Here is an 18,890-nt window from a genome sequence, read left to right as displayed (position 1 = left end):
ATTAAGTAGAAAGAAAACTTTAGTTTGAACTTTAAACTCAAATGTTCTCTGGCTTGCACATAAATCCATCATAACTGAATGGAATGCTGCAAATAACTTGCTTTACTTAACATGTTTATCCTCTGAACAAAACAGATGCCCTATTTCTGATTAATCAGACTCAACTTCAGAGTCACAATTCTGGCACACATAAATTGCCTGGCCTGAGGTGCAAGCATCATGGGCCCATTTGTTGCATTTTACGCATTTTACCCAGGTCTCTTTTGGACGACTGTTTGAAAATGGCTCCACACAGACAAGGCAGAAGCACTCTTCATCATCTGATGATGACTCTTGAATTATTTTTCTTCTTTTAGCTGCGTTGTGTCGGTTAGAATTGCTGATTTGCGTCGTTTTCTTCCTTTGCTGGATGGTTTTCGGCGGCCAGCTTTTGGATATGGCCGGATGTCCTCTGGAGTTGGTAGTCCCCTGTCAGTAATTGCAGTGCTGGGTAAGGGTGAGCTCGTGATAGAGATGGTGCTGGAGCTTGGCAGTTCAGAGTTGGTGCTGGGGCCTAGCAGTGCAGAGTTGGTGCTGGGGCCTAGCAGTGCAGAGTTGGTGCTGGGGCCTGGCAGTGCAGAGGTAGTGCTGGGGCCTGGCAGTGCAGAGTTGGTGCTGGGGCCTGGCAGGGCAGGGTCCGGAATAGGGCGATCTGTGACGTAGGATGGTGCAAACTCGGCTTCCAGAAATACATTTCTGTTGTAAGGTTGAATCCCAGCCACCCTAAAACCAGCCTGAATGTTCAATGGGGTTGTAGCCAGAGGATATGCAATTGCCACAATCCCAGGAATGTCATAAATAGACATTGTCTTCCCAGGGTTGTTCCTCATCCAGGCATCACATGTGCTGTTGATGTGCCTCTTTAGTGGCCCGTAGACAGACCTGTCTAATGGTTGGAGCCGATGTGAGCAGTGGGGTGGGAATGACAGCATGATTATGCCATTTGCTTTGGCATAATTGAGTCCATCAATGGACAGATGAGACTCGTGGTTGTCCAAAAGGAGTAAACAGGGCTTCTCCTTTGAACACTTTGTATGTTCATTGAAATGTTGCAGGAATTCAACAAAGTGTGTGTCTTTCATCCATCCAGAGGAATTTGCCCCTCCTTTGCTGCCGGGTGGCCCGTTGATCAGGAAATGGTCACGGAAGTGGACACGCGGGAAAATAAAGTATGGAGGTAAACTATTCCCTATGGCTGAGACAGCACAGGCCAGTGTGACAAGGGTTCCCCTTTCAGCAGAGGTCAATGACCCTACTTGTTTGAATCCACGTCTGGCCAACACTTTGTCTGGTTTATGTACAGTGGTGACCCCAGTTTCATCAACATTCCAAATGTCTCCTGGTCCAAACTCATATTTGTATAACACTTTCTCTAAGTTGTCAAAGAAAGCATTGACATTCTCTCTGTTGAAGCTACTTGCCCTGGCAAGGCTAGTTGCTTCTGGCTTTCTCAGTGACAATGTTGTATGCCGCTTTAAAAAGCCTGTAAACCACTCATTGCTGGCCTTTTCTTTTTCTGCCCACAAAGGCACAAACTTCAGTTCGTGTGCCACAGCAAACTGGTAGGCAAGCTTTCTGACCTCACTTGGTGACAGACCAAAATAAATGTCAGCTGACCTAGTAATATACTCAACAAGCTGCTTTTCCAAATCAGGGGAAAAAATCTTCCTTGGCGTTGTATAACCAACCATTGTTGTTGGCATGGCTGTCTAACTTTCAATTTCTTCTCTGGTAATCTTTTGACAATACCGAGTTAGAGTACGGTAATTTATGTCAAAATCCTTTGCTGTACTTCTGATTGATTTGTTCTGCATCTTTACCTGCCTGACTGCCTTTAACATAATGTCAGGTGGTGTTCTGCCACGCTCTGTCTTTCCTTGATAATTTCGAACCATCTTACTTTCTTCCTTCCTTCCTTAATTCCTGCCTCTCCTTCCTTTCTTCAAAAACCTTATTACAAATACAAATGAATTACAATATCACAATTTTTTGGAGCATTTATTTGTACTGGGGCAAGTTGTCACATGTGACGACTTGCCCCAAAGTTAATGAGACAACTTGCCCCAAACTGACATTTATGCTAATTTTGGCTAAATGTCAGGGTTAGCTCAACATAGCACATCAGCTGAAGTATCAAAAGACACGTTAATGTCTCCTCTATTTTGTGTAAAATAATAATTTGTAACATCTATACCTAACAAAGTTGTACTGAAGAAAATTTAAAGTGATTTATTTTTCCTTTTAGGTCAAAAAAATAAAAAAGATGTGCTCACCTCAGATTAGAGCAGTCTTGACCACATGTGAACAGGAGGTTGACTATAGAAGAAGAAGTCACACAAAGTGGCTATTTCATTTTTGAGATAGAGCCTCTAGTGTTGGAGTTATGAACAGTGTGACAACTTACCCGTGTGACAACTTACCCCGCTCTCCCCTACATCTACGCTGTATGTTAATAAAAGTGCCTGTGTGACATCTGGGACACAGCTTTGACTAAGAACTCTCTTTTTGTTCTTACCTTATGGCTTAAAAAAATATCGAGATATGAATTTTGGGTCATATCACCCTCCCTATTACCAATGATAACTTAACTTACCGTGCTGTGCAAGAACATGTTGTCCATGTCTAAGTTTTTCCTTCACACAAAATGTCAACAAATCAGGTGCTGACTCCCTTGACTTTAATACCATTTTTATTAAAAATATCCTTGCACTGTATTTTTAGCTCTCCAGTCCATATTATAGTGATTTTTTTAACTTCTCTTCCATATTTCAAAACTATTATTAAAGCAATTTCCTGTCTTAGTGAAGGCTCAACTGCCTAAAACTGCCTTAAAACATGTCCAACTGGTGGTAGACGAACAGGTGTGGACATATTTTTGAGGCAAGCAAGACCTAACCTATATAATATTCATGGAGTGACAGCAGCAAGTGAGAATGACACTGGTTGTAGTCGCAGCCTCAGCAGACACACCACAGACTCGACCATTAATCATTCAGACTTCCCCGCCACCACACAATGCATTAGAGACTTGGTGTACAGGAAGCCAAGAAGAATACATAACATAGACTGTGTTTATGTATGAGTGAGTGTGTTTGTCTTTCTGCTCCAACAACACCCACAACTGTATGATGAACATGAAAAACTGCAAGCATGCAAACACAAACAAAAGTTACAAGCACGTGGCACTTCTTTCACAAGCTTAAAAACCACCACCGACTGGATTATACCCAAAACTGCCAACACTTAAACAAACAAGCATTACTGTTCATCGCTGCACGCCGGGCTGTTTTTAGAAGAAGCAAAAGGTGGCTGACTGGGATAAGTAAAGACTGAAACATAAAAGAGATGCAAATCTTCAAGGCTAGGAATTCAAATTACTTCAAATGCCACAGAAGAATTTAGCGATACGAGAAGTATCAAGATAGAAAGTCACCGAAAAAGAGCGAGACGCAGAGAGAGGGAGGGGAGAATGAAACGAGGGGAGGTGATTGCCAAACAGGTGCAGGCAGAATCTAACATTTAAAAGTATGTTTAAATTACTTCCTCCAGACAGGATTAGGGAGCTACTCAGCACAGAGTAGCTCAAAACATTCTGTCCATTTGTTAATCTAAAAGCAACACATGCACATCTGCTATGTGGTCCTGTAGAACAACTATAACAGCCCACGAAGCAGATGTGTGTGCGAGTCAAAGAGAATTAAAGAAAACAGAAAGTGAAAGAGAGAGAGAAAAGGCATCCAGGGGGCATGGCAGAAACACAACACAGGCTGATGCGACAAACTAGATCCTGGCTGGAAAAGACAGATGCTCAGAAATAGCGGCAGCCTCCACCTCGGGTGTGCCTGGCCCTGCCTGCTGTGACATTACCTGCCTACCAGCACATAATCATGATGAATCGCTCTGGGGCCTGGTACCAACCACAGACTGCTCACGCCGCCAAACAATGAGTGGCAATGGCAAACATGGCCACACCATGCAGCCTTACCCCCTTTATCTTCCTTCTCTTTCTGTCATGATTCTCGCATTTTTTTCATTCCTTTGCTTATCTCTGCCTCTCTCCTAACATCTCGCCTTTCATCTGTCCTTGCCTTCTGTATCCTCTCCGCACTGTCTCATTTTTAGGCCTCCTCGTCTTTGTTGGTCTGATTCTTTTCCTTCTCTTTGGTATTTTCTGAGGCATCGCTGTCCTTCATTTCTTCTTTCAAAACACAGGGGGCAGACACCAAAGAAAGAAAGGAAGCCTGGAGATTCAATACACAGAAGGACAGTTGAGGTGACTTTTGCAAGCTTTGGACAGTTTAATAATAGTTTGTCTGTTGTTATTTGACAATTTCAGCAAGTCTGCTGTACATGTGGATTGACTGAGGACTGAAAGGACTATACGGCAAATGTCAGCAAGCAATGACAAAGAATGTTAAACATTATTTGTTCTCCTTTGGACATCTTCTAATAATATACAGTTCAATACTTTGCTTTCCAGTGGCAATCTGAACTGTAATTCTAAGCCGGGAAAGCCATATTTATGTGGAATTTTATTTAGTCTCCAATACTTTTTTCATGGCATTTGTTTTCATCACCCCTCAGCATAAAGTATGTGGGTAGTGAGGTTGATTCAGGAGGGATTTCGATATATTTGGAGTATTACACTTTCATAGTGTCATAAGTCAGAAGACCATGGAGGGCATTTTCAGAATTTAATACTAAGCCAAGTCATATTACTCTCAGCAGTTTGTTTTAATCTACCACAGGGATCAGGGTGGGAAAGAAAATATTGTTTATCATCACTTTTCTCCAAAAATCAATATCTGACAACAGGGATGAATTACATATTCTGCAATAACGAAGAGGGTAGCATCACCTCCTCCCCTTTTTTTTCTTAAATCATAGCATAGCTACAAAATTGACCTCATTTCTCAAAGACAGAAAAAAAAACAGCACGGGACTAAAATAAGACTCTGAATATAATGATACTAGTAAACAAGGTCTGTAAGAGCTGGTAAATCCAAGTCTGTGAATTTTTGTCAAGACTTTCCAAGCAATTACTAGTGTTCCCCCTTCCACACTGCTCCTCTAGGCTGCTGTCTAAATAAAGAAATGATGCCGGAGAGGCAAACATCACCTTGAGAAGTAAACACCGCAGATCTTTAATATTGTATGATGTTTCATCTTTGGCGCTACCAGTATGACTACTTTTCAATCTAAAAGGGACGACACACGTGACTTCCATCCAGCAGACTTTGGTTCAAGTCTCTCGGAGGACTATTTTTAAATGTAATCACCGATTGTTACATTTATTCACTAAAGATACTTAGTTATGAAAAGATTATGGTTTAGGTGAAAAAAGGACATGGACACAAACCTGTTCCAGTTGCTTAGTTTTAAAATGTATGCACCTGGAGGCTGTAATAAGGGTCTTGCACAAACAACCTGTTGAGTTTTCTTAACCAGAAGACAGTCTCAGGGTAAAGTACGAAGCACAAGGCAGACAAATAACTTTTTCAAGTCCAATTAAGGCAAAGAGCATTTACAGGCCTAGCTTGTAAGCATCGCTGCATTTACACTATTGATGGCATCTTAAAACCAAATTTTGACCAGGCAATTTGGATAAAGTATAACTGTTGAGTGGCCATGAAGAGGAGAAGAGGGGCGAAGAGAGTCCCAAATGAATGCACTGTGGTCAGTGCCCTCACTTTCACACACCTTACTTCTGGTTTTTCTATCGGTGACCTTTTGATCCCCCACAACTACCTCCTTATTTGCTTTAGAGAATCCCCAGTCTGCTCTCTCTAAATGTCTATTTTGGTCATATGTAATGAAGTGTTAGTACAGGTTCGAAACTGCAGCGACTTCAGCTTGGAAAATGATGCTGAAAACAACATAACAGACTTACAATTGGAACACTGATCATGGAAATGTGCACAGTCAACCTACTGCTTAGTAAATGTCCAACGTATTTCAATATGTTGCAATAAATTGTAAAATTAAAGTGTTGCTATAAAGTTTTTATTGGCTGAAGAGTTTCATTTTCTCAACCAATATTGCGTAGGAGAAAAGCTCGCTTCTGACTTTAGAGAAAGGTCAGTGATTAAGTCTCAGGAGTTTATTATCAAGTATGTCTTGATGCATGCTCAATAAGGAAATCCTAAAAAGTTTATTCTGTTCATCTGAACATAGTGTTTTCAGTGAAAAAAAACGTTTCATCACTCATCCAAGTGACTTCTTCAGTCTCAGCTAACTGCAGGTTTCCCGCACACCAAAGAGGTCAACGGCTTTAAGAATGTCCTTATTCTCAGATATTTTTCACACTATGACATTATTGTCTGCTTGCAAAGAAAACTGACTATAATTGCAGAGGAAAAGTGCTATAGATACTGTGTAGGGGTGAGAAATCCACACACAAAGCTTTGTCATTTTACTGCCAGTTCACTCGTGAGTTGATTATGTCAGGTAGACTATAGAAGACATTCTTTACTTTCATTGTGAATTCTTGCCTGGCTTTTTTCTTTGCAAGACAGTCATTTCTTCAGTTTGACTGGAGAAAAATATTTTTTTAACACGAACAAAGAATTATTTTGTTTCTTCGTGAAAACATAAAATAAATCTAAACATATGCTTTGTGATTTTATCAGAAAATTTCACAAATTGAGGTGGGAAGCGGAAAATAGTATAAATAGTACTTATACACTGACTGGATGCTTTACCAAGGTAGACTTTGGTACAAGGTTGGGCCTACTTTTGCCTACAGAACTGTCTTAATTCTTCATGGCATAGATTCAAAAAGATGCCGGATATATTCCTCACAGATTTTGGTCTATATTGACATGATAGCATGGCTGTAGATTTGACAGCTGTGCATCCAGGATGGGATGCAAATCTACATCCACATCTACTGGGTTGAGATGTGGTGACTGTGGTAGCCATTTGAGTACAGTTAGTTCATTGTCAGACTCTAACCCTATCATCAAAATCAAAGCAGAAATCAAGACTCTTTACCTCTTCTTAGCTGACTGAATGGCACCCTGTGTGATCTGGCCATTTGACAAAGCATTTTCACCCAGGATATTTTCTCTTTTTTAGTCTATCCTCTGTAAACCCTAGAGATGATTGTGTGGAAAAATCCCAGTAGATCAGCAGTTTCTGAAATATTCAGACAGCCCATCTGGCACCAACAACTGTACCATGTTCAATTTCGCTTAAATCACCTTTCTTCGTCATTGTGATGGTCAGTGTGAACTTCAGCAGGTCATCTTGTACATATGAACATGCCTAATTGCACTGAGTTGCTGCCATGTGATTAGCTGACTAAATATCTGCATTAACGAGCAGTTAAACAGGTATACCTCACAAAGTAGCCCGTGAGTAAATTGTTGCAACAACCTAAGCTTCACTAAGTAGCTTTAACAATATTACAAAAAGCACTAAACTCTAAAGGAGGAAGATTATAAATAACAAAATTATAACAGAACATGCTTTCGGCCAACACAGCACACCAGCACCTCACTGCGTTTCAATCAAAACAAATTAACAGCACATACACAAAGGCCTTACTATGTGTGAACTGCAAATAAGACCCTCTTACAATAAAATTATTGTTTCATTTTGTAAATTGATTCAAAATGATGACTTTTAAAAAGTTGGAAGCACACACACACACATAAAGCACCGTTATCAGAGTGTGCAAACACAATGCTGATTCTGCAGAGCAAATGGGATTTTTTGCTGACAGAGAACAAAGTTGTAATGGCAAAAGCTGTGAACCAAGAATAAAATGACAGCAGAAAATGCTAATGTAACAGAGTACGTAAAAATTAAAACTCGATGAGAAATGCTGCTGTGCTGACACAACAGTGGTGAGTGTCAAAATTCTGCTTATTCCATTGAGAGGGAGTTTCTGTTTGAATGTTAGGAGAGCTTGAAAGTGAACCAACAGCAGAATGAACAAATCAGAACAGCCTAATAAACCCTATGCCCACACTTCATCTTTCATGTGTATTAACAGAGGATACGTCATACTATTAAGTGAGTGATGAAATTAGGTAATTATGTATGTTCTTGTTAAACAGTAACTAGGAATTGTCAAAAACCCAAATATTTGTGCTTCTGATTAACCAAAACTAACATTAGTGGATAAATAGCCTCGAACCTATTAGCAGAATCAGAATCATTAATTTGTGTGTGTGTGTCCAGGTGCCAACACCAGGTGCCATTTTTTGTTTGTCAAACCCCAATAAGTGTTCATTTGGTTGGAGCAAAAGCATGCACCTAAAACAAGACACAGTCCCAACTCTCCTCTGTGCAGTCTTTTTGTCCTCTGGCACACAGAGAGTTTCCTGTGACCGGGTTTCCAGAGTCAATCAGCAAATACAGTAAACACAATAAAAGACAGCCCTGTTTACTTCGATTCAACCTGTAAAACTTTTATGTGTTCACTTGCACCTCCTCACTGTTAGCGCATTTTCTGTGTGTATTTGTGTTTGCACTGTGTGCCTGCTTGAACTTGCCAAGTCACCATAATGCAAGTACATACATATATCTATAATACACAAACACTGCATTACAAAGTGGGCTTTGCAATGCCTCAGAAACATAAACAATGGAACAAACACCACCTGTTCCCTGTAATAGGAATGATCATACTAAAGAGATGATGTGTAAGCTGCAGTCCACCTACCTCCACTACGTGACAATAATGAATACTGCCGGATGGCACATTCCTGCTGGTGTGTCTTAGTACATTAATTTACCGGGTTTGTCCAGACACACAGACAACTATTTGCGCTCACATTCACACCGACAGCCAATTTAGAAACACAAATTAACCTAACAGGCATGTCTTTGGACTGTGGGAAGAAGCCGGAGTCCCCGTAGAGAAACCACACAGGCGCAGGGAGAACATGCAAACTCCACACGGAAGAGTCCCAGTCGGCCTTATTAACTTTTATTAACTTGTTAAATGAAATAGAACGCAATACTAGTTTAACCATGAATTCTTCCATTACAGAGACAACACACGTGTTAGATAAAGATATGCATAATGACTCTAACCTTAGTAAATACACTCAACAAAAATATAAACGCAACACCTTTGTTACTGCTCCCATTCCCCATGGGATGGACGTAGAGACCTAAAATTCATTCCAGATACACAATATAACCATCCCTCCCAAACAGTGGTCACAAATCAGTCCAAATGTGTGGTAGTGGGCACATCTGCCATATTGAGATAATCCATCCCACCTCACAGGTGTGCCACATCAGGATGCTGATCTGACATCATGAGTAGTGCACAGGTGTACCTCAGACTGCCCACAACAAAAGGCCACCCTGGAATGTGCAGTTTTGTCTCACAGCAAAATGCCACAGATGCCACAAGCAATGAGGGAGCGTGCAATTGGCATGCTGACAGCAGGAATGTCAACCAGATCTGTCGCCCGTGCATTGAATGTTCATTTCTCAACCATAAGCCGTCTCCACAGGCGTTTCAGAGAATATGGCAGCACATCCAACCGGCCTCACAACCGCAGACCTCGTGTAACCACACCAGCCCAGGACCTCCACATCCAGCAGGTTCACCTCCAAGATCGTCTGAGACCAGCCACCCAGACAGCTGCTGGAACAATTGGTTTGCACAACCAAACAATTTCTGCAAAAATTGTCAGAAACTGTCTCAGGGACGCTCAACTGCATGCCCGTCGTCCTCATCAGGGTCTTGACCTGACTCCAGCTCGTCGCCGTAACAGACTTGTGTGGGCAAATGCTCACATTCGATGGCGTCTGGCACGTTGGAGAGGTGTGCGCTTCACGGATGAATCATGGTTCACATTGTTCAGGGCAGATGGCAGCTGAGAATGTCCCAGTTCTTGCATGGCCAGCATACTCACCGGACATGTCACCCATTGAGCATGTTCGGGATGTGCTTGACCGGCGTATACGACAGCGTGTACCAGTTCCCACGAATATCCAACAACCTCGCACAGCCATTGAAGTGGAGTGGACCAACATTCCACAGGCCACAATTGACAATCTGGTAGACTCCATGCGACGATGTGTTGCACTGCATGAGGCAAATGGTGGTCACACCAGATACTGACCGGTTCTGGGTCCCCAGACCCCCAATAGCGCAAAAAACTGCACATTCCAGGGTGGCCTTTTGTTGTGGGCAGTCTGAGGTACACCTGTGCACTACTCATGATGTCAGATCAGCATCCTGATGTGGCACACCTGTGAGGTGGGATGGATTATCTCAATATGGCAGATGTGCCCACTACCACACATTTGGACTGATTTGTGACCACTGTTTGGGAGGGATGGTTATATTGTGTATCTGGAATGAATTTTAGGTCTCTACGTCCATCCCATGGGAAATGGGAGCAGTAACAAAGGTGTTGCGTTTATATTTTTGTTGAGTGTATATAAATGCTGAATGCTGTGCTGCTCTTTCCCACAATATTTCATTAACGTGGCTACGATTTAGAAAGGGTCTACCTTTGAGCTTTGTAGGCTTTGCTGCTTAAACACAATACAACTATTGTGTCAACACAACTACAGCTTCAGCTGAATCACGACTGTTCCTCTAACCTTTCAGACAAACTCAACATACTTTCTTTTTACAGACACTGGACTTTTGGTGTTGCATTAATCAACAAGATCAAAGCAACATTTTCAGGTAATCAGGAATCTTGTTTCTGTCCAAGTTACACTTTTATCATAAATACAGTCAAAAGCTTGATCACACTTAATCATTCATAAGAGTGAGTGTGTCCAACCTGTACATTATTAGACAACTGTGCTTTAAAACAAACACATGGTGTTCAATTAAACTGCATCTTCATCAAGTTAAACAGAAACAGTAACATCTCAATTTTAAATCTACTAGACACAGCAGCTGATATAGTTACGCACACACCCAGAAACCATGGGCACTTTGGCTAATCACAGAGGAGCAAAGTAATAAAAACATTATTATTCAACATTAGATGAATAATTGTACAGAATTCATTTTTAAAACATTGATATTTCTCTGTTGTTTACCTCATGGACAGCCTATTTGTGTAGCACTCTAAGCCTTAAATTAAAGGGTTTGAACTAGGGATGCAACGATACCAATTTTTTCAAACCGATACCATACCGATACTTGGATCTGAGTACTTGCCGATACAGAGTACAAAAACCGATAGTTCTACCACACACAAATGCAATGAATTGAAAGACAGGTTTTATTTTATTCTCTGCCGATAATAAATAATATCTTAATAAAAATGACCACAAAAAAATTTCAAGTGAAAAATAAACACTTCTGTTAAATTATTGCAGAGTCTCCACATTGTAATTTAACAAAATATCACTGAACTATTGGCACTGTCTCAAGCTTTCGGAATAATAAATAAACACTTCTGTTTGGAAGAAAATAAATACAAATTAGGTTTGAGAATAAAATAAACTTTTAAATTGTTGCAGAGTGTCCATATTGTAAACAAACAAACAAAATAACGAAAGTATTTGGCATTGGCGAACGAACTCCCCATCTGCCCGTGGATCATCAGTCCACTGTGCCGTTAAACCAAGGACTGACATCGCGCACACACTGCTTGTCTTTACCTCTTTAGAAAGTTTTGGCACCATTATCTCCCTGATGTGTGGGCGGCTGGGAATTTCATATTGCAGCTCGAGTATGCTGAGAAGAATCCTATGTTTTCCACGACTGGCATTGGCTGGTCATCCAGAGCGATAAAATGAGTCAGAGCCTCTGTTATTTTAACTGCCCGTGGATTTTCTCTTGACATTTTTCATCGCTTTTCCAAAACCTGAGTTAAAGTTGGCTGTTCCAGTCCACACTGCTGACATTTTGTTTAGCCTAGCTACAGCAGCCTCCAGTTTCTCTTTTTTTATCTGGAGCTGCCAGTCTGACTCGTCTAACCCGTGCCTGTTTAGCGCGGGTTGTCCCCCTAGTGGCCAATCTAAAAAACTACAACAAAAATGACAAGCCACCCTCTGATTAATGAAATAAGTTAGTATCGGTTCATGGTATCGGTTAACTTTTACGAGTATGAGTACACACACATTTTACAGTATCGGCCCCGATACCCGATACCAGCATCAGTATCAGTGCATCCCTAGTTTGAACGTTTACTTGGTCTTCTTTGACCCGGGTTTGGGTCCTCAACTCTTTGAAGTGTAAATTTTAAAGGCAATTGTATTAAAGGGCACCTATCTCTGTTCAATAATATAAAAATGGCCCTTGATGTTTACTGCTGTGGTTATTTTTCTTTATACAACTTTGAAACTTGAGTGTGTTATTAGGCAGCTAAGTAAAAAAAAATTTGCCCAACAAGACTTTAATCAATGAAAAGAAGAAATCCTTTGATATTTCATCAAAGAGGTTATTGTTTTATGGGAGAAAATTAAAGTGGGAAAACTGCAAACTCTGTTGTTATACAAGAGAACATACACTCTCAAGTAACAAAACTAATCTACTTTTGATGTGCCTGTAAGAGAAATGTTCATTTTGTTTCATGCAACTTTAACATCGCAGTCTATTTGAGTTTATCTAAGCGCTGCAAAATCACAAGCTATTTCAGGGCACTTTACACAGTGAGGTCAAACCTTACAAATCCAAGCCCAAAACTCAAGAAGCACATCAAAATTTGTCTGCATCTCAGGCAGAGCTCTTGGTAAATAGCAAGTTGCTATAAAGGGATTCTGCATAAACAATCTATTATACACACACACACACACACACACACACTCACACAAAGAGACACACTGTACAAAAGTGATGCACGAACACACAAAATTGAACACAGCAATGTCACCTCAAAACACAGTTACATTTTATAACTACACCATCTAAATGATTTATAATGGCAGTGGAAGACAAGGCAAGCAAGGGGGATATGGAGAAGAAATGGAAGAGGACAAAAGAGGAGACAAGAAAGGCAGCAACAGAGGCAAAAACAACCTCTCTGTAGTGAGGTGAGGCCCCAGACTGGCAGCTTTACAAAGGAAGGAGAAAATGGAATTTGAAAGTGATCTGAAGTTGGGATATTTGTAATGACACACACACACACACACACACACACACACACACACACACACACACACACACACACACACACACACACACACACACACACATATACAAAGCTCACTCATAATGTGCTGCTAGTAGGAGAATATGTGGCAAAATCAATGATACAGATAGAGACAGGTGGGATGGTGGAAGACCGATAAAGAGAAACAGATAGCTCTTGTGACTGATGACTCATGAAAATTAAACCTTTCTTTTCAGCGACATGCTTTCATTTCCCCTCACCTCCTGTGATCCCTTTTTACTGAGTAGCAATCGTAGCTCCAGGTACACCTGGTGCATGCATCTGTGCGTGCATGCCGACGAAAGGTGTGAGCAAAAGCCCACAAACTCCCTCTCTCGCTCTTTCTTGTCTCTCCTTCTCTCTCGCACACACACAGAGTTGTGGTTTTTCTCAAGGTATTCTTTGTTTTCAAAGTGATTTGTTTTTCAATCACACATTCAGCTGCCTTGTACACAAAGTATTAGAAAACCTAAAAGAATTTCCCTTGGCATGGCTTCCCAGAGCACCTATGATGTTGAACTGTGCAGTCTCACTTTGAGCCCACCTCACCCATATCCCACAGTCATAACTCACAAAGGAAAATACAAGGATCTTTCACGGTCTCTACAAGAGGAAATCAGAAGCAATAAAAAAATCAAACATAAAGCCATTTCAAAGCATATAGCGATGCTTTGGATTGACTGTACAAGAGACCCACACAAGACAACTTGAAAGAGAGATGAAGGAGATGACTCAGTTGAGTTCGGGGTAACATGAAAAGAGCTTTGTGTGCGTGAGTGGGTATGCATGTGTGTGTTTCTTCGTGTATGTGTGTGTGTAGGGGGTTTATATTATATTTGGTTGGAACTGAACACACACCACAATGCTAACACATTTTTTTAGGTGTGCAAACACACTGCAGGCTAATAAGTTTGTATTGGAATAATAATTAAAACAGCACGCAGTGGTGCATGTCTTCATAACTTCAGGCTTTATTATGAGTCACAATAGACCACAGTCTATTGTTTAATAAGGGATTGCTAGGCCTGTGTACATAGAGACAATTGATAACGCTTTACTGACACCGGCTCATGGGACACAGCAAAGGCACGGCATTTCAGTTCAAGTTGTAAGCCGCTGTTCAACATTGCTCTATTTAAATGTTAACTGAGGACAAGCCATTTCAATACTGGTAGTTTTGCATGGCTGTCTAAGCACTAAAAACACAGCTTACTTGAACTCAAACTTTGTTTACTCTTTCTGCAAATACTTAGCCACGTTTCCCATGTTTCCTGAAAGGTAAGTACGAACAAATAAGCCATCAAAGCAACAGAATTACTCACTGAAACAATTGCACTTAAGCAATTAAATTGCTAAATTATAAATGCATCCATTTATTTAGTTATGAACAAAAAGAGTCAAGGATTTATAATCCTACACTCTGGCTGGAATATAAACACAATCACTGTCACAGTCAGCCGAGATGATAAAAGCATCACTTCGGTCTTACTCTGCTGGCAAGGACTGTTTCAAAGAAAACTGCCATGCAGACGTGACACATGAGCACAAACAGAACGAACCTAAAGTGTCACAGGATTCATAACTGCTGCTCGCAGCTTTCATTCTGGTTCACTGTGCTAATGTCCAAAAGATTAATGACCATCTGACTTGAGGTACACACATTGTGCTATTTTTGAAGAAGCAGCTTGAGTCTTTTAAGCATGAACTTCCCCTGTGTTTGGAATCATTTACCAGGAAATTCAAGTATTTTCTAATACATTTAATTTGTTATTGATTTCATCTTTACATCTGGGTTTTTCTGGGGGTACGGAGGATTAACAGTAAACAGTGAAAACGATCAATGTGGACACATCAAAGCAAATGATCGTGTTACCTTATTTGACATAAATTTGGATTTTATTGTTATTTTTCTGACCATTTGAGAAACGAAAATGCCTTTGGTGCTTGATGTAATTAAGTCCAAATTACTCAAACTGGTGCCTTTACTGAGGCCAACAAACAAATGAAGCCAATCTTGTGAAATGTGAGGTCCAAGTTGATTATATGTGTCATAAAGCCTCATATATTTCTTATTTCTAACATACGCTGAGAGGATAATGAAATAAAAATAAAAATGGATTATTGTTACAGTAGAAAATCCATCTGCACATTATTGTTCCTCTTTCATCTTTCACTCTGAGTCTCCTCTATAGCACCAGCTCAGTGGCTGCTAATTACTGTGTGTAAATAAAAAAATAAAGTGTTTGCTTCCTGTACTTTTTAAAGTACAGGAGTGTCTAGGTGTGTGAATGTGTGTGTCACTTCATTAGTAAAATAACAGGGGAAGAGTGCAGGAGGTTGTCTTTCAGAAGTCAGCATTGCATGCAATGTTTATCCTCCACATATTGAGCCGTGTTGACCAGAAAGCCCCACCGGGGCCATTGGACCAGCTGGTGTAATACTGGCATACACACAGTGCTAAACACCAGCACTTCTCTCCCCTCACACCCGGACAAACACACACTGTTATCGCCGTGCATACATCATCCAATGGCAGCCCCTCCATTTCCCTCCTCTCCTCCACCTTACGCCTCATCAGACATATTATAATTAGCTGTGCTGAGTAATTAACACCCAAATTAGGACATTATTTGCATATCTACCCTCATTTGCATATACTCTCTGCAGGAGTCAGACCGAGCATTCCTTCACACGTTGGTGCTCAGGACATTTTTAAGTCAATACCTAACCGTTACTGCGCACAGCAAACATATTGTACCTTCTCATTTAGAAAACATGATTGCAAAGCAGAGAGGTGAAAAGTTGAGGGGAAAATAAAAGAGCAGAAGTCAAATCTGTGCAAGCTACAGGAAAGAGAGCAAATATAAATGGGACCGAGGAGGTGGCCAGTAATAGAGGTAGCCGGGATAGAGTGAGAATGCGACACACGCCAAATGAGAAAAGGCAAAGTAAGACAGAAAGAAGACTGCCTCTTCATTTATACATCTCACTTGAGCCCATAAACCTTTGGAATTGAATCCTGGCTATGAAAGAGAAAGAGAAAGAGCGAGGGAGCAGCGCTACCTCTGGAAATCATAACGAAGGCTGCTCAAGCATGGAAAAAAGAAGCGAGGAGGAGAATGACGAAACACTTCTCTCTCTCTATGACATTTGCCCTCTGAATCGCATCAGCTCAGCGGAGCAGAACAGCGAAGAGTGATACAGAGTCAAAGGAAGAAAGAGAGAGGCTGGCAGAGAAAACACAACCGGGAAGAAACAGGGGGAATTAAAGGGAATAGAGGGAATAGAATGGGCATGAATGACAGTAAAGAGGAAAAGAGCGACAGGATGGGCAGAGCACTTCCCGCTAGTCATTGTTTCACCAGTCGTTGCACAGAAGAGGAAAACCTGAGTTATGCTTCTGCGTTCCACATCGCTTTCACGATTTATGTTCTGGCGGGGATAATGCAGCTGGATGGCTCTGTTGAAAAGACACCCATAAATCTGGTCTTGTTTTCAATTTCTTCCTGCCGTTCTCTCCCTCTCTCTCTCTCCCAGCACCCTTCAGATTCTCTTGGCGCTCGTCTGCTCTGGTCTATTCTCCCCGACTTCTTATGTAAAGGTATTCAGCTGAAAGCCTTTGTTTCATGTATATAATGTGTTCTGCTGAGCTTGTGAAGCTTGTAAATACAAAGAAGCTGCACAGACGCACAAGAATGCAAAAGAAAAATCGGTCTTTGTCTGTTTAAACAACAAGCAAACATCCAACCAGCACTCTCAGGCCCTGATCTATTCTTTTTCAAAACGGTACTTCACAATACAACGCCTTGTCAAGTGTTAGGACATCGCATTGACATTTAGAGACCATTTTTAAAGGCATTTCAGATGTTGCATTAAATGTTTAGTAGACAATATTTGGCCTTCAGTTACTGTGCACTGCATTGAGGTCGGGCAATATTACTGTGATTGTCAAAGATTCATATTTTAATACCAAACATGTGCCGCTATAACTTATGATAACAGCGACTGGAGCAGGCAAGAAACTGAACTGAGAAAAATGCCAAGCCCCGGTGGGAATGTGGGACTCTTAAAAGAGAAAAATGGGAATATTTTGCTAGAAGGTCTAATGATACAGATGAGTCAGCCAAAGAGCGGTATAGAGCAGTGCACAATAAAACTGAGATATGCTATACCTATATTAGCTAGCCAAAGGATGATATATTACTTTCTGGTTCTACACTTGAATAGCTTTTTTTTTTTTTTTTTTTTTTTATATATATAAATGCATGTTCTTTTATGTACATCATGGTTTCTTTGCTGGGACCAAAGTCAGATGATGAGCTGGAACTGTTACTGAAAGTATACGTAGAGGACAGATTTTCAGTGCTTGGAAAGAAAATATCATGACATTTTAAAGCTGTATGGGGAATATTATCCACTGCCAGAAAAAACATGGCAATGTGGAAAAAATACCCAGACAAAAAGAAAAAAAATACAGATATTTGCTTCATCTTTCAAAACCTCTTAGTTTCTGCAAATCCAGGCTAAAACCAAATCCGGGAGCGTTTTCTTTGTGTTGTGTCATAAGCATTTTCAAAACTTCCACCAGGTATAAACTTACACTATGTACACAAAAACACTGGGCCACCTACACATTGCCCCTCCAGGAGTTTTTGTGCTGATATTAATGCCAGAGGAGGTTTGTAACTCTGTAGTTATTGAGTCAGCAGAGCGTTGGAGACTTTTACAGATTCTGCTCCTTAGCACTTGATGATCTTGCACTGTAACTTTCCATTGTTTGCCATTTCATTGCTGAGTTGCTGTTGAGTTTCTGTGGTTCCTAAACTTTGCAATAATACCACTAACAGCTGCTTGTGGAATATCTAGAGGGAAGAGATATCACAAACTAACTTGTTTTAACATTGGGCTCTTATCAAACTTAATGAGCTCTTTAGGACAACCCATTCTTTCACAATTTGATGAGAAATTTGATGTATGTGATTTTCCACACCTGCAGCAAAGGGACTGAAAACACCTGAATTCAAAGACTAAGAGCTTTTCTCCAAATAATGTAGCAAAAGCTACACGGGTTGATATTAAAATGTATTTGTATGGGCATTCCCTAAGATAAAATTTACTGATTATAGATTCTTGCTCGCACGAGTGTCTGTTCCATTGTCTACTTTGCATTGAAGATTTGTTGGCAGAAGTGTGCAATAAAGTGATATGAACTGCTGACACTTCACTTCCCAAAGGTTCAAGATTGTGTGACAACAACTCCTTTCAAACCTTTTACTTTTTTTCCTCACATGCATTTGTGAAATTATGGTGTTAAAGCATGAAAAAAAGAAAAGAGAGCTACGACCCAAGCATGCACTGCATAGTCACCACTGACTGACGGATTTACTATATACGTAGCAATCAAAGCCAAGTTCACACATTTTATACTCACCTTTGAAAACTTAATGAGTCTTTGAAGTCTCTACAGAAAACAGTCAATTCTCTCAACTTAATCTAAACCTAGTTAGCGTTCCCTCTGGCTCCAGGCCATATGGAGGTCTTTTATAAACAAGAAAAATAATGATAATGTTTGGTTGAGCGCAGACAGCCAGTCAGCCCAGCACTCTCACTCCAGAGACCCAATTAATACAACTGTAAACCAATGCTGCCCTTCATAGGCAACAACAGCCAGAACTGTGTGTGTGTGTGTGTGTGCGTGCGTGTGTGTGTGTGTGTGTGTGTGTGTGTGTGTGTGTGTGTGTGTGAGAGAGAGAGAGAGAG

The 18,890-nt window shown here is 40.7% G+C and overlaps 1 protein-coding gene across 1 annotated transcript in view; it reads right to left on the bottom strand.

Moving 5' to 3' along the window:
• Window positions 1–18,890, bottom strand: part of clstn2a (calsyntenin 2a) — a 166,603-nt gene that overhangs the window by 146,817 nt on the left and 896 nt on the right. The gene's annotated exons all lie outside the window — the stretch shown is intronic.

This window comes from Diplotaxodon limnothrissa, linkage group LG18 (assembly GCF_057381915.1).
Source record: "Diplotaxodon limnothrissa isolate DT_005_m linkage group LG18, D_limnothrissa_male_GT1.1, whole genome shotgun sequence".
In the NCBI taxonomy this organism is placed as follows: Eukaryota; Metazoa; Chordata; class Actinopteri; order Cichliformes; family Cichlidae; genus Diplotaxodon; species Diplotaxodon limnothrissa.
Note: the sequence above shows the minus strand (reverse complement) of the source record. Positions and strands in the feature narration are given on the sequence as shown.